We start from the raw sequence: 14,678 nt of genomic DNA, 5'->3' as shown, positions 1-14,678 counted from the left end.
CTTAAGAGGATTATTTTAATACCCGGTCAATTCTTTACGTACTGATGAATAGAATAGATATTTAATTGCTGCATTCTATCCGAGCTATTTTAAAGAAAGATCTAAGACCACAGAAGATACGGGCATCGTTTAACAAAGGAGAGAATGGTATTAAAGGGAATGCCTGCTGGTCCTTTTCCTCAACTACTTGCTTTAATGCAACTGTTTCATCTTATAAGCATTGAATAAATTTTGTATTAGATTTAGATATCCTGTAGAATTCCCCGTTTATTTAAAATCGCATGGTCCTTAGCGCCACCAGGGAACTAGCGTTAGATCGTTAATTATTGCAACTAAAAATAAGGTGGTTCCCCTCTCCTTAACGGCCGTGTGTGTGCGTGTGTGTGTGGGGGGGGGGGGGGGAAGGAACATTTATGTTATTTAAAATAGACTAGAGCATATAATCCAATATGATAGTGATTGCTTAATAATAGAATATAGCGTTTAAGTACATACTCCTGCCTCTGGTGCTGGCAATGTGCAAACTATTAATGGGCGCAATTGCTTTCGAGAGTTGAGTGTGTAACTGTTGTGTCCACCTAGCCTATTCTTGGAGAACAACGTACATGTACTTTTAATCTGAACACGCAGTTTACAGCGTTTTCGTTTTAGCACATGAAGGGCTAGACGGTTTGTACGTTTTACTGCCCCCAAAAGATTAAATAAATTATAACACATGTGCATGATCTAAAATTCGGCATGTTTTTTAGTTTGTGCATTTTTTTTTAATTTTTGCGAACATTTAATCTATTCATTCGGCCCTACTGACGGGAAGTTTTTCTTAAGATTTTATTGGACTATACGAAAGATCGAGTAAGGTGAAAATATGGATTAGATAGTTACGCCGCAAAATTGATACACAAACTACTTTTTGTCACGGCAGTGGATAGCGTTTGGGGATGTAATCGCTTCGAGGGGTTTGTCCTAACACCCCGCAATAGTTATTTCCCTTTTAGAGTACATCTTCGCTCCAGTTAGGTATATTTTTAAGGGTAATATACAATATATTCTTAATTATATTAGAATAAAAAAAATGTTGTTTTATGTGTGTGATTAACTCTTCTTTTCCTGCTTAAAAGATAAATGCAACTTCACAGCTTTGCTAACTCTTGGCTGAAATAATATTATAGAACCAAAAAGTAAAAGTAATGATCCATTGTCCTCAAGCATGCATCTGCTAGGTTTTATGACCTTAATCCGGTCGTAAAAATCCATGATCGAAGTGACACGAGATAAGCGCAAACAGGGCCGAAGTCTGTAGAAAGCGCGGTAAAATATACTGTCAAAAAACTAAGAGACATTAATTATGGACGAAAACCCGTATGTCCGAAAATTAATATTCACAGAAAAAAATAAATATTTTTGCTAAAAAAGAGGGTGTCCGAAAACATAGAGTGTCCAAAATATAGAGTAATTACGGTACTAAACATTTACCATGCTCTAAAATATCCATTATATGCATCTTTTGACGATTTATAAACCTGAACATTATAAAGCGTTGCAACGCAACACGATTGAATAATTTGGCGAGTTATGTTAGTGTCGTTATATTTTGTGACACTACGAGCATTGCTTATATAAAGTATAAAATATATTTATAATAGTATGAGCACGGCTGGTCGAGTGGTTTAAGCGTTAGACTTACTCCAGGGGCCAGTGATTCGAGCCCAGATAAGGGTTACTGTTTTTCTTTCTATAATGTTATTCTTGTCTTTTACTTGAGCTTTTTAGATGTAATGTTTACATTTATCAATATAAAGCATTTACTGACAAACGTCAATACATATCAAAATATGTGAAAAGAATATATTCTTAAAATTATGTTTTACCTGATATGCTAAGTTCTGCAAACTCCAATAAAAATAAACTTAAATATGTGTTACCGTTTTTATTCCATATGCAAACTATGTCAATATGACTTATAAACGCACGCGCTCACACGAACGAACAAACGTACACTACGCTGACGAACACTGAGAAGCACTCTCAGGCGCACACAAGCACGCACGCACACGCTTTCACAAATAGTTGTCCTGAATTCTATTGTCGATAATTTCCAAAATCATTATATTGTGTCAGTCAGAACAAGTATGTACTTGATAGGATTAAAATGCAATATAAAAGATGCCCTTATTTAATCTCATATTACATTAATTGTTGTTTATAGCAAGTTTGCCTACTTAACGGTAGTTATTGGCAAACTGTTATTGGTAAATATCTTGCAAATCAGCAAACTTCTCTATTATCCAATACTTCTTCTCTATTATCACGTCTTTAACAAGATTATTTTATGATATTGTTGTTTATTATTGCTTGAATTTGAAAATAAATGTTTTGTGTAAATTGCCTGAGAAATGCGACGCAAGGTTTGTCATTTAAAGTTCTTTCCAGTTGTTGATTAAAATTTTTCTAAACATTCCCGAAAGCGAATTGAGAAAAACATAAGATCTGAAAACAGTTTTTTAATTAAGCTTAAGAAATAAATACATTATTTCACTGTTCAAAAGATCTGTTAGATACCGTCAGTGAACTATCTTTGTAATTACAATATAAAAGATAATGACAATAAAGGCAACAACTTACCTTTTATGAGCTGATTATTATCAATCAAAGTTTCCTTTTCATTTCTGTAGGAGGTCACAAAAAGTTGCATGAACCGGGTACTCATAATTCCCTCTTTTCCTTTACGTATTTCCCTTTACTTTTTAAATTCCCGCATTTTACTTTTCATAGAGCCATTCATCGAAAGCATCCGCACTATTGTTCTTTCTCAAACATCAAGGAGACTTAATTCATCAATTTAGCACACGTTTATTATGATTGTCAGTGAGGAGCTTAGTATGCCAATTGTCGGTAAGGGCGAAGGTAGCACATGATTGTTGGTATTACGCGCGGAATGGTTTATTTGAAGTCTATTCATTGATCGGCCCAGTCACCCGTGAGGCGCGTGTGCGGTGAGTCCACCGAATAAGTGTTTAGTGACGGAATGTCAAACCGAGAAATGTTGTCACATTTTGATGTCAGAAATGGCGTGATACAAATTCCTCATTGATCAGCGTATTGTAAGTGTATTTGAACAATCCCGTTCATGCCCTTAAGGTTTTCAACGGTTAACTTAGTATCACGTAATATCTCTTCAGACATTTACTCTGGAATGATTGACCACAGCGGTCCATTTCCAAAAACATTTTTACCTCACATAAATGTGTATTTTTCATTTAAAGATGATCGGTTAGGGTTCGCAAAATACAGAAGAACCAATAAAAAACATTAACTTGTCAATATGTTATAACATGTACCGCGCGTGCTGAATATCACCGCATGTGTCAATTATTGACGTATTACATCACCTACCAGGTTCGTTTCATTTTGCGGAAGCGCTTTATTGACTTTTAAAGGTATCATTGGCGACAAAAGGTAAAAACAATGATTTTATAATATTTAAAAATATAAACATGCTAACAATTTATACCAAATATATTTCGAAATTGAATATGTTCTGGATAAGAAATTAGTTATGCGAGATATATTGAATGTGTCGATGTGTGACAGTGCAGGGGTAGCGCGACCATATCCATAATTATTCGAAAAAAAACACCATACGACGTTGTGTTCGAAATTGATGTGGAAACAGCATGCAGCATGTTGAACTTTGTTTATTGTGAACCAATTAGTAAAGTTTCAATGTTGACGTTAAAGTGTTAATTTGCTGGTTTAATCACATCGTTAACTCTGTATTTGTATTCAGCCTAGTTGTTGGTAGACGCTTGTTTTTATAGCGATTTCTTCAAAAATGTCGCGTATATGCGCAAATGTACGTATAAGAGAGTTGTGCCGAGTTTTTTGATAATGTCCCTCCGTACAAAGTTCCAACGGAATATATAATTTCATCAGTTCTAAAGGTGTGTTCGTGAATAAATCATAAGCGTGTACACTTATCATTAATATAAAAACATCACTTTTCGACGTCAATTAAATAATATTCGTTGGCAATAAGCTCGTTTGTACAACGGAACATGCTTGTTTATCGCTTTACTTATGACTGCTGAAACTTTGATATGCGCAGCCGTGGCATAATGATCGCTGACAGAAGTATTAATTGAAATTACCTAACCGTCCAGTACAGTTCAACTACAGGGGACAATCCTATGGTCAATAAAAGAAGCAGTAATTACAGTGGCTCTTGTTACTTCTGTTATAACGTAACTTCCATTAAATATGGTCAATGAATGATATGGCAAACTACTGAATAATGTATCAAACAACCCATGGCGAAAGAAAGGTAATTCATATTAAGTCAAGATGAGCCATACGATAAAACGATCCGGCCTGTATCTATTATAATGATGAAATTATGTCTTGCTTTAAATATGTGCTAACATTTATTTTTACATTAATCGGATATTAATATATCACTCATCATGTAGGTGATCACGCGACACTTGGAAAGGCCTTTAAAACAAGGGCAATATTTTATATTCGCACTGTGTCAAAACACCTACATATTTAAAACATCATTTATGAAACGCAATAAATATTTACAAACTTATTTTATGGTTGCATGTGCCATTTCTACGACTGCTTTCTCATTTGTCGGTATTGCAGTATACCTTTGCCACTACTTTAATGTGTAATCCTTTTTTACATTTCTGATATCAAATTTTGTATCAGTTGCCTCTATTGATAAATGATTCGAGAACGAGGCTGACTATGTGAAAGATGGAATTGCCCACGGCGACATTATAATGTCTCGTCGATTAAATATTGAATAAAATCTCAACAAGTGTTTTATTTGTCGTTTGAAATTTGACAGTTGAAGTTGCAATTGTGTACAAGTGAATATGTGTGTATGTGTAATTCAAAGGGAATTCTGGGAATTTGAGTAAACAATAATATGAGTGTACAAATAAGAGAGCCGGTTTAAAAAAAATGAGACCAACGGTAATATTATTTTATTTAAATACATCGTTTCCCTTTCATCAAATTTGATTAAGACGATTCGAATGAAAACGACACAATGATATCCAATGATTATTTCATGTGGGCGTATCTTTATGGTCTGATGAATGTTTAAAGCTGCTTTGACAATTGTTTTATCTGTTTGATTTTATCGTGCTTAATCACTTTAAACTTTTGAAAAAAAACACACTGGTAACCTATGATTTTCTTTCTATTTACTGACAATTTTTTTGACGGTTCAAAAACCTTAAATTGATCAAGCATAACAAACGCAAAAACGATTGAATAATTTAAAGCGTTCTGCTCTTATCGTTATATTTGTGACACTACGAGGATTGCTTATATAACGTATACACTACACAACTTAATGCACGAGAACGGATGACCGAGTGGTTTAAGTGTTAGACTTTTACTCCAAGGTTCAGTGACTTGAGCACAGTTGAGGAGTACCGTTTTTTTTAAAATTCTTTTTCTTGTTTCCATACTGGAGCTATTTATTTCCAATGCATATATTTATAAATTTAACGCATGTAATGACGCACTTCAGTACATGCCCAATTCTATGCAAAGGTCCATTTAAGCGTTATAAGCGGATTGAGTCATATGCACGATATTATTTTATACAATGCAACTATACGTTTGGCATATTATTGTCAAAACTGGAAACATAGTATTGATTAGTGATTACTAGCAAAATTCATCGACACTTGTTCTCCCGAATGGAAGGTTTAACAATGCGATTTGCATGTCCGCCGTGACCGACGGGACGTGAATTAAGAGAGATATGCCAAAATATGACCGCTGCCGAAGGAAGAGGACCTTCAAAGCGGCTATTATCACAAGTCAGCCTTGTCAATGCCTGACAAAGCGCAATTCGTTTTTTTTTCAGAGATTCAAATCAATTAACTTTGTACACAGCGAGAACAATGACACTTCAGGCATAGCCATACTCTACATAATAAAATACATAATCGAGCATTTGATATTGATAAAACTGTATAGTTACAGTTACAGATGACAAACAACTTTCCTTTTTTCATATATATAAATTTATTAACTGTGTATACAGCGAGCACAATGACACTTCAGGCATAGCCATACACTGTATTCTAAAATACACGATCGTGTATGGGTAATCACCATTTGAAAATGATAAAACTATCAAGCGTTACAATCGTGAAACAATGGAAGAATTTGGAATGTTTCAGTGGATTTTCCTTAAAACTTTTGTCAAACATACATGCCCATTGTATAAAATGACAATATGAATGGATAAGAGGTGGAGGCGTAAGCTTTTTTAATCCAGACAGCCCGGTTCGGTCAACATTTAAAAGCCTATGTAGATCAAAGAATTTACTTGTTGTTATATCTACACTCTTTCATTAATTTCATCGTTAAAGGTAATGCGCTTAATGAAAATTTTCAACAACTGCAGTACTCTGGAATAAAAAGTTAACATGCATTTTGTATTACATAATATGTTTCAACTTTATTAGTATAACAATATTGTAACGGCCAAATACGAAACAATCCACTTAATGCTATGTATGTGAATATTCATTGGAAAGCATACATTTATTCTCAGAGAGTATCGGAGTATCATCTGTTATTACTTTTGGTTGAACGACTCTGTGGTTATAACGTCACCCCAATAAGCCTCGGTTTGATTGACTCTCAAAGATGGGAAATAATGTTCCAGCATGGAATCTTAAGACGAATGCATGTTCAATATTCATTTTCTGTGAGAAATTGGAAACAAATACTCCCGTCATATTAGGCAGTCTCTCTCTGTGTGATTTATGAGTTTCATTTAGTAAGATCTTTGAGGAAGTTAATCGGCTTGTTCAAATACTGTCTTCAAGCGGATGCGAAAGCTGTTAGAAAACAACTCTTGGCATTTTACATAAATATGCTTAATATTTGCATCTAAATTGGTATTTATAGACAGCATTTTTATAGTTTGCATTAATTTTTCACAAACATGCTAATGAAATTATGTTCTTGTAAGATACATTATTAACTACACTATCCCTTTTATTCTAACTGAGATTTAATTTATATAGCACTACAAATTGTACAAATGGGTAACTGCAATATACAATAATTATACTAAGTATAAAATCTCATGATTTTAATCGTTCATATTTGAAAATGACAACATTAACCTGTTTAAATGATTCCATAACACTAAACACAAGCATTTATATTTTACATGGGCTATATATGTAATAATACTAACCAATTACGTTGATGAAAACACAACTAAATAATAATACATTATACAGATAAAGTCTGTGATTTTAATCGGCTAGCTGTATGGAAATTCGTGTTATGGGCTCAAACCTTAATAACAAACCTCGAATAAAATACAATGCCTGAATAAAATGGCTTTCACCGAACAGTTTACTTACCTACATACATGTACTTGGCAGCGTACTTGACTGTATGCGTCTACAGGCGTCAACACGATTCTGATGATGAAAGTATACCGACGCCAGTATAACTCGCAGTCTCATCTGGTTTTTATGCTGCTCATCAGTATCTAATGGGTGAACATGAAGACTTGAGAACTTTAATCTATTAAGAAAAGTAAATTGTTCATTGTAATCATCTTTAGGCGTCACCACGATTCTTGCGACGGCCGGTATAGAAATGACGGTGCGGGAGGGCCTGCCGCGTGTCTCTTATGCGACCGCGCTCGATACGTACCTGAATGTCTGCATCGTCTACGAGATGGCTGCAATGATCGAGCACGCTGCCGTCAACTACTTCACCAAGGTGCTGCCGCTAGAGGGCGGCGCGGACAGCGATGAGGAGGCGGAGGCCGGGCCGCAAGCGGGAAAACCCCCGGACACGGAAGCACAGGGCGTCCTGCATCAAACTGAGGTACATGTATGTATGTGTATCAAACAAATTGCTCAGGGGGTTCATTGGTCTTGTGCAGACAAACTGTAGGTTGCCGTAAGATTGATATCTCGTTATCGCTATAATGACGACACGCATTTCGTAAGGAACAATTAGCCACGGCTGAAGGCAATCAAAGATCAATGGTCGCATCTCCAATTTTTATCACCAAGTTGCAGCAAGCGCTTTTCGTAAGACCTTACGGTGAATATTCCAGTGCACAATCGCCTGTCTATCGCGTCAGTTCTAGAACAAAATGTAATACTAGTAGATCGGTATTTAAGACAGGTATAGTTTTTGTGAACACACAGTAAACTTTATATATGCACACATTTTAGTAATAGTAGTTATACTAGCTATTGCACACTGCTTAAGCAATACTAATGATTACACAAATAGTACACAAACAGTTCCTACCCAAAGTGACTGTTCTGCAGGTATCAAACAATACGTTACTTTAACCCTTTTCCACGTTAAAGAAAAGTGAAAATAGCTATGTGCAAACAGCATAAAACCAGAACAGTCTGCGAGTAACTCGCAGTCTGTTCAGGTTTTATACTGTTTGCTGCTCATCAGTATCTAAGGTTTGGAGATGAAGCCTTTCAAACTTGAATCTAGTAAGAAAGGTCTTTAATAAAAGTTAATTTTATATAGGACTACAAATGCGTCAAATACTTTAGTACGTATCTTAGTGTTAAAGGATTAAACACGAACTTTCCAGAGCCATGACAACGGTTCTACGGAAAAACCAACGATCAGCACACAGAGTGCGAAAACGTCCTTCAAACTGCTCACTGTGGATTCTTGTCGAAAGAATAGGCGGTGGCGCAGGACCAGGTTTGGAACGATGCTGCTGTATTGTCTGACCGGAGACCTAAAGTATAGGTCAGCTCTTAGAGGGAAAGGAAACGCGCAAGCCGGGAATGCAGTTAGCGACATCGACGTGTGGTGCAGATACGTTTTCCCCGGAACGTTTTTGTTGTTTAACATTTCTTATTGGATTGCTTATCTGTTCATATTTTGATAACCGTTCGCCCTTTATATAGTTTGATGACTTATTATCAAGACAGCTATGATACGATCTTCAATAAAGGCCTGTGCGTGTGTGTCGTATTTTTCCGCTTAACACGGTGTTTTTATTAAATAAAATGCGACTTGATAACTTCTTTGTTAATCTACGACATGTGTACTGAATGCTTGAGTTTTATAAGTGTTTTATATATAAAAAAATATTCGTACATAATAGCGGTGTTTTATTTCATCCTAAGACATTAATGTCGGGCGTGTCTAAGCGAACATACAGTTTGCCAAGCGGTAGTTTAAAATTATATCATTTACTCCGTTATATTCATGACGAACAAATATACACATTTACTTAGGCTTTTGAAATGTTGTAATAAAATCGTTATTTCATTAGGCAAATAAATCACGATTAATCCAAAACTGTTTTCGGATATAAAGTACGAATTGTATACAATTTAAAGAAATCGTAGATATTAGAGTCATAATTAAATATATAGACTGGTTATCAAATCGTAGTTAGTCGTAGATATTAGAGTCATAATTAAAGATATAGACTAGTTTTTAAATCGTAGTAAGTAAAAGAAGGAGACTCAACGCGTGAGATAATGTGCTTTATGCACGCTATAATATCTATTAGCAATAGATTTAGCCATCTTTACTAATGTAAATATCACGATATTAAATTCTGAATACGATCATAAATAAGTCAAGACGCTGAAAGTAGTATGTAAGTAGATACTTAATATCATCCCGTATTGTGCTATCTGAAATGATATGTTTGGGAACATACGTAATCTGCACACAAAGCTCCACGGAATTAAGCAATTGACCCGTTGAAAATAACAACACGCTTCAATTAAACGCGACAAACACTACATTTAAGTTTAACGTCGTTGTCGTTGCTATAAAGAAAATCTCCCAACATTACTTAATAAATATCATTGTAATGCGGATGACGCAGTTGCGTTAAATGATTTGATATCAATTTACAATGGAATCGGTGGGAAGAATATATTTAAACAAAATAAAGAATTGCGCTTTGTCAGGCATTGACAATACTGACTTGTGATAATAGCCGCTTTGAAGGTCCTCTTCCTTCGGCAGCGGTCATATTTTGGCATATCTCTCTTAATTCACGTCCCGTCGGTCACGGGGGACATGCAAATCGCATTGTTAAACCTTCCATTCGGGAGAACAAGTGTCGATGAATTTTGCTAGTAATCAATACTATGTTTCCAGTTTTGACAATAATATGCCAAACGTATAGTTGCATTGTATAAAATAATATCGTGCATATGACTCAATCCGCTTATAACGCTTAAATGGACCTTTGCCCAGAATTGGGCATGTACTGAAGTGCGTCATTACATGCGTTAAATTTATAAATATATGCATTGGAAATAAATAGCTCCAGTATGGAAACAAGAAAAAGAATTTAAAAAAGAAAAGAAAAACGGTACTCCTCAACTGGGCTCAAGTCACTGAACCTTGGAGTAAAAGTCTAACACTTAAACCATTCGGCCATCCGTTCTCGTGCATTAAGTTGTGTAGTGTATACGTTATATAAGCAAACCGTCAAAAAATTGTCAGCAAATAGAAAGAAAATCATAGGTTACCAGTGTGTTTTTTTTTCAAAAGTTTAAAGTGATTAAGCACGATAAAATCAAACAGATAAAACAATTGTCAAAGCAGCTTTAAACATTCATCAGACCATAAAGATACGCCCACATGAAGTAATCATTGGATATTATTGTGTAGTTTTCATTCGAATCGTCTTAATCAAATTTGATGAAAGGGAAACGATGTGTTAAAATAAAATAATATAACCGTTGGTCTCATTTTTTTAAACCGGCTCTCTTATTTGTACACTCATATTATTGTTTACTCAAATTCCCAGAATTCCCTTTGAATTACACATACACACATATTCACTTGTACACAATTGTAACTTCAACTGTCAAATTTCAAACGACAAATAAAACACTTGTTGAGATTTTATTCAATATTTAATCGACGAGACATTATAATGTCGCCGTGGGCAATTCCATCTTTCACATCGTCAGCCTCGTTCTCGATTCATTTATCAATGGAGGCAACTGATACAAAATTTGATATCAGAAATTAAAAAAAATGATTACACATTAAAGTAGTATCAAAGGTATACTGCAATACCGACAAATGAGAAAGCAGTCGTAGAAATGGCACATGCAACCATAAAATAAGTTTGTAAATATTTATTGCGTTTCATAAATGATGTTTTAAATATGTAGGTGTTTTGACACAGTGCGAATATAAAATATTGCCCTTGTTTTAAAGGCTTTTCCAAGTGTCGCGTGATCACCTTCATGATGAGTGATATTTCAATATCCGATTAATGCAAAAATAAATGATAGCACATATTTAAAGCAAGACATAATTTCATTATTATAATAGATACAGGCCGGATCGTTTTATCGTATGGCTCATCTTGACTTAATATGAATTACCTTTCTTTCGCCATGGGTTGTTTGATACATTATTCAGTAGTTTGCCATATCATTCATTGACCATGTTTAATGGGAGTTACGTTATAACAGAAGTAACAAGAGCCACTGTAATTACTGCTTCTTTTATTGACCATATGATTGTCCCCTGTAGTTGAACTGTACTGGACGGTTAGGTAATTTCAATTAATACTTCTGTCAGCGATCATTATGCCACGGCTGCGCATATCAAAGTTTCAGCAGTCATAAGTAAAGCGATAAACAAGCATGTTCCGCTGTACAAACGAGCTAATTGCCAACGATATATTATTTAATTGACGTCGAAAAGTGATGTTTTTATATTAATGATAAGTGTACACGCTTATGTTTTATTCACGAACACACCTTTAGAACTGATGAAATTATATATTCCGTTGGAACTTTGTACGGAGGGACATTATCAAAAAACTCGGCACGACTTTCTAATACGTACATTTGCGCGTATACGCGACATTTTTGAAGAAATCGCTATAAAAACAAGCGTCTACCAACAACTAGGCTGAATACAAATACAGAGTAAACGATGTGATTAAACCAGCAAATTAACACTTTAACGTCAACATTGAAACTTTACTAATTGGTTCACAATAAACTAAGTTCAACATGCTGCATGATGTTTCCACATTAATTTCGAACACAACGTCGTATGGTGTTTTTTTCGAATAATTATGGATATGGTCGCGCTACCCCTGCACTGTCACACATCGACACATTCAATATATCTCGCATAACTAATTTCTTATCCAGAACATATTCAATTTCGAAATATATTTGGTATAAATTGTTAGCATGTTTATATTTTTAAATATTTTATTGTTTTTACCTTTTGTCGCCAATGACAACTTCGAAATTCAATAAAGCGCTTCCGCAAAATGAAACGAACCTGGTAGGTGATGTAATACGTCAATAATTGACACATGCGGTGATATTCAGCGCGCGCGGTACATGTTATAACATAGTGACAAGTTAATGTTTTTTATTGGTTCTTCTGTATTTTGCGAACCCTAACCGATGAGACTTGTAGCAGGAAAAGTGTTTCCAGTCATAATTATTCTTTGACCTACAATCATGCAAATTGGTATTGTTGCTAACTAGGAAGAAAGGGAGATGCCTATTCAGTGAGGTCATCAGTTTTAAGGCCAAGGTCACAGTGAGCGCTTGTATTATGAAATGCATAATCTAAAGGAATGCTTTAATCTTTGATGATTTAAATTTCTTAGCTGGTTTCTGAGGGGATGGAAAAATGCCTCTTGATTTGAGGTCAATAGGTCAAATGTCAAAGTCACATGCTTTCAACATAAACATTGCTTCCACACAATATCGACAACATGTTTTCTACATAACCAATATGCAAAATATTAAAATTATGTAATGCAATCAGAGTTGAAAAAAACAACATTTATGACACATCTAAAGTTATCATATGTAGAGTTAAATGCGATGACATTGTCAATTTTTAAACTACAGAATTTGGTACATCATTGCATTAGGTATACATTGTAAGTTGAACACAATTGAATGTATTATTTAGCCTAATTTAGGTCTAAGGAAATATAAAAAAAGAAGAAGAAAAAGCACAGAAATTTTTCAGTGTGTACAGACAAAGAAGTATTAATTGTTATAAAAATGATGAAAAAGGCATAATGGAAACAATAATAAGTGCATATAATTATATTGTATGACACATACATAGGTCCTACATGCTATAAATAGTGAAAGTTGTAAAAAAAATATTACAACAATCATCAAATTTTAATTTTAAATTTTTGAAACATTTATAGCTTGAAACATTTCCCATTCACTGTCAAAGGATTCTCAATAGTTTTTGGAAATTGATATTTTTCTTTAATTATCATTTTCATATATTTGTATATTTCTAGGCTCCTGCAATGCTTGAAATGCATTAATTCATTTTACATTTGTATAAATAAAGATTAATAAACAAAATAATATGATTTATGGCTCGAGAAGACTTTGTTGAAGTTCCAACTAGAATTTTTTTGTATTATTGAAAGGAAAAGATTGTACTGGTAACATTTCATCAATCATTGCTTTAGATATCTGATATACCCAGAGTTAATGTTGTAAAGTTTCCGCACTTTGTTTGCAAATTGTACATAATGGATCATCAGTAATTTTTATTTTATTCAAAAGACTATTAATTTAGTTCCAAGTATCCTCTGAATTCATCTGTATTGGACCCACTGTACCTTTACATCATTAGTTTTTAAAAGGGTAGCTCAAATATGCAAATCCATTCTTTTTCATAAATTATGAAAATGCGTTTTGTTAATGGTTGTTCATTTTTTTATTTACAATGGTGAAAAGTCTTTTCGCACCAGATTCTTTTTTTCAGTATAAGTTGTATTTTGGTCAAAAAGGGTTTGATAATTTGTTGACAACATAAACAATATTTTTTCATAAATGTATCAATTGCTCTTGTCATCCCTGTATACTTAATGAAATGAATGTTCAAATTGTTCGTTATATTTAATTCATCAACATAAATAAATGTTCCGTTTCTGAATATATTGCATATGCAATGAATTTCTGCATCAAAACATGACTTAAACAAAAACACTTGTATTTCCGATCATTATTTTTTGAATAGAACAAAATTGGATAATACATGCATTGTTCTGGTAATTAAGTCTTGATCAAGGATGACCCTGACTGATTTTCAACTCAAGAGATGAAAGGCCAACATCAAGGGAACCTGCACTTAGCTGAATGTCAGGGGGGAATACATGATGAACATCATCTCATGATGTTTAAATGCTCGAATGACAGGTATATCAAGTTCAAATAAACATATTTTAACAATATAACTTAAAGACTTAATTATAATAAGACGCCTTATACTCCAATCACTAATTAAAAGTAATATATCAATTGGAATACAATTACCTGTGTATATGGGTGGATAATACATTAGCACACGCCCGATCGCATGTGGCGAGTCAATTTTCTGCCGGGCACATACAAAAATTCATGTTTATACGGACAGACCGACCGACAGACAAGCTCATTCCTATATACACCCCTAAACATCGTTTGCGGGGGTATAATTAAAGTACATGAAAAAAAAACTACATGAGTATAGTACTGTCCAAAATTCCAGTTCTACTCAAGATGTGTCCGAGTCCAAGGCTGCCAGGTATCTCATTAAGTTGAAGAAAGCTGACTACGAAAAATTAGCTATCAAATTTAGAACAGGTCATTATATTGCCA

This window comes from Dreissena polymorpha, chromosome 4 (genome assembly GCF_020536995.1).
Source record: "Dreissena polymorpha isolate Duluth1 chromosome 4, UMN_Dpol_1.0, whole genome shotgun sequence".
NCBI lineage: Eukaryota > Metazoa > Mollusca > Bivalvia > Myida > Dreissenidae > Dreissena > Dreissena polymorpha.
This window is presented reverse-complemented; position numbering follows the sequence as displayed.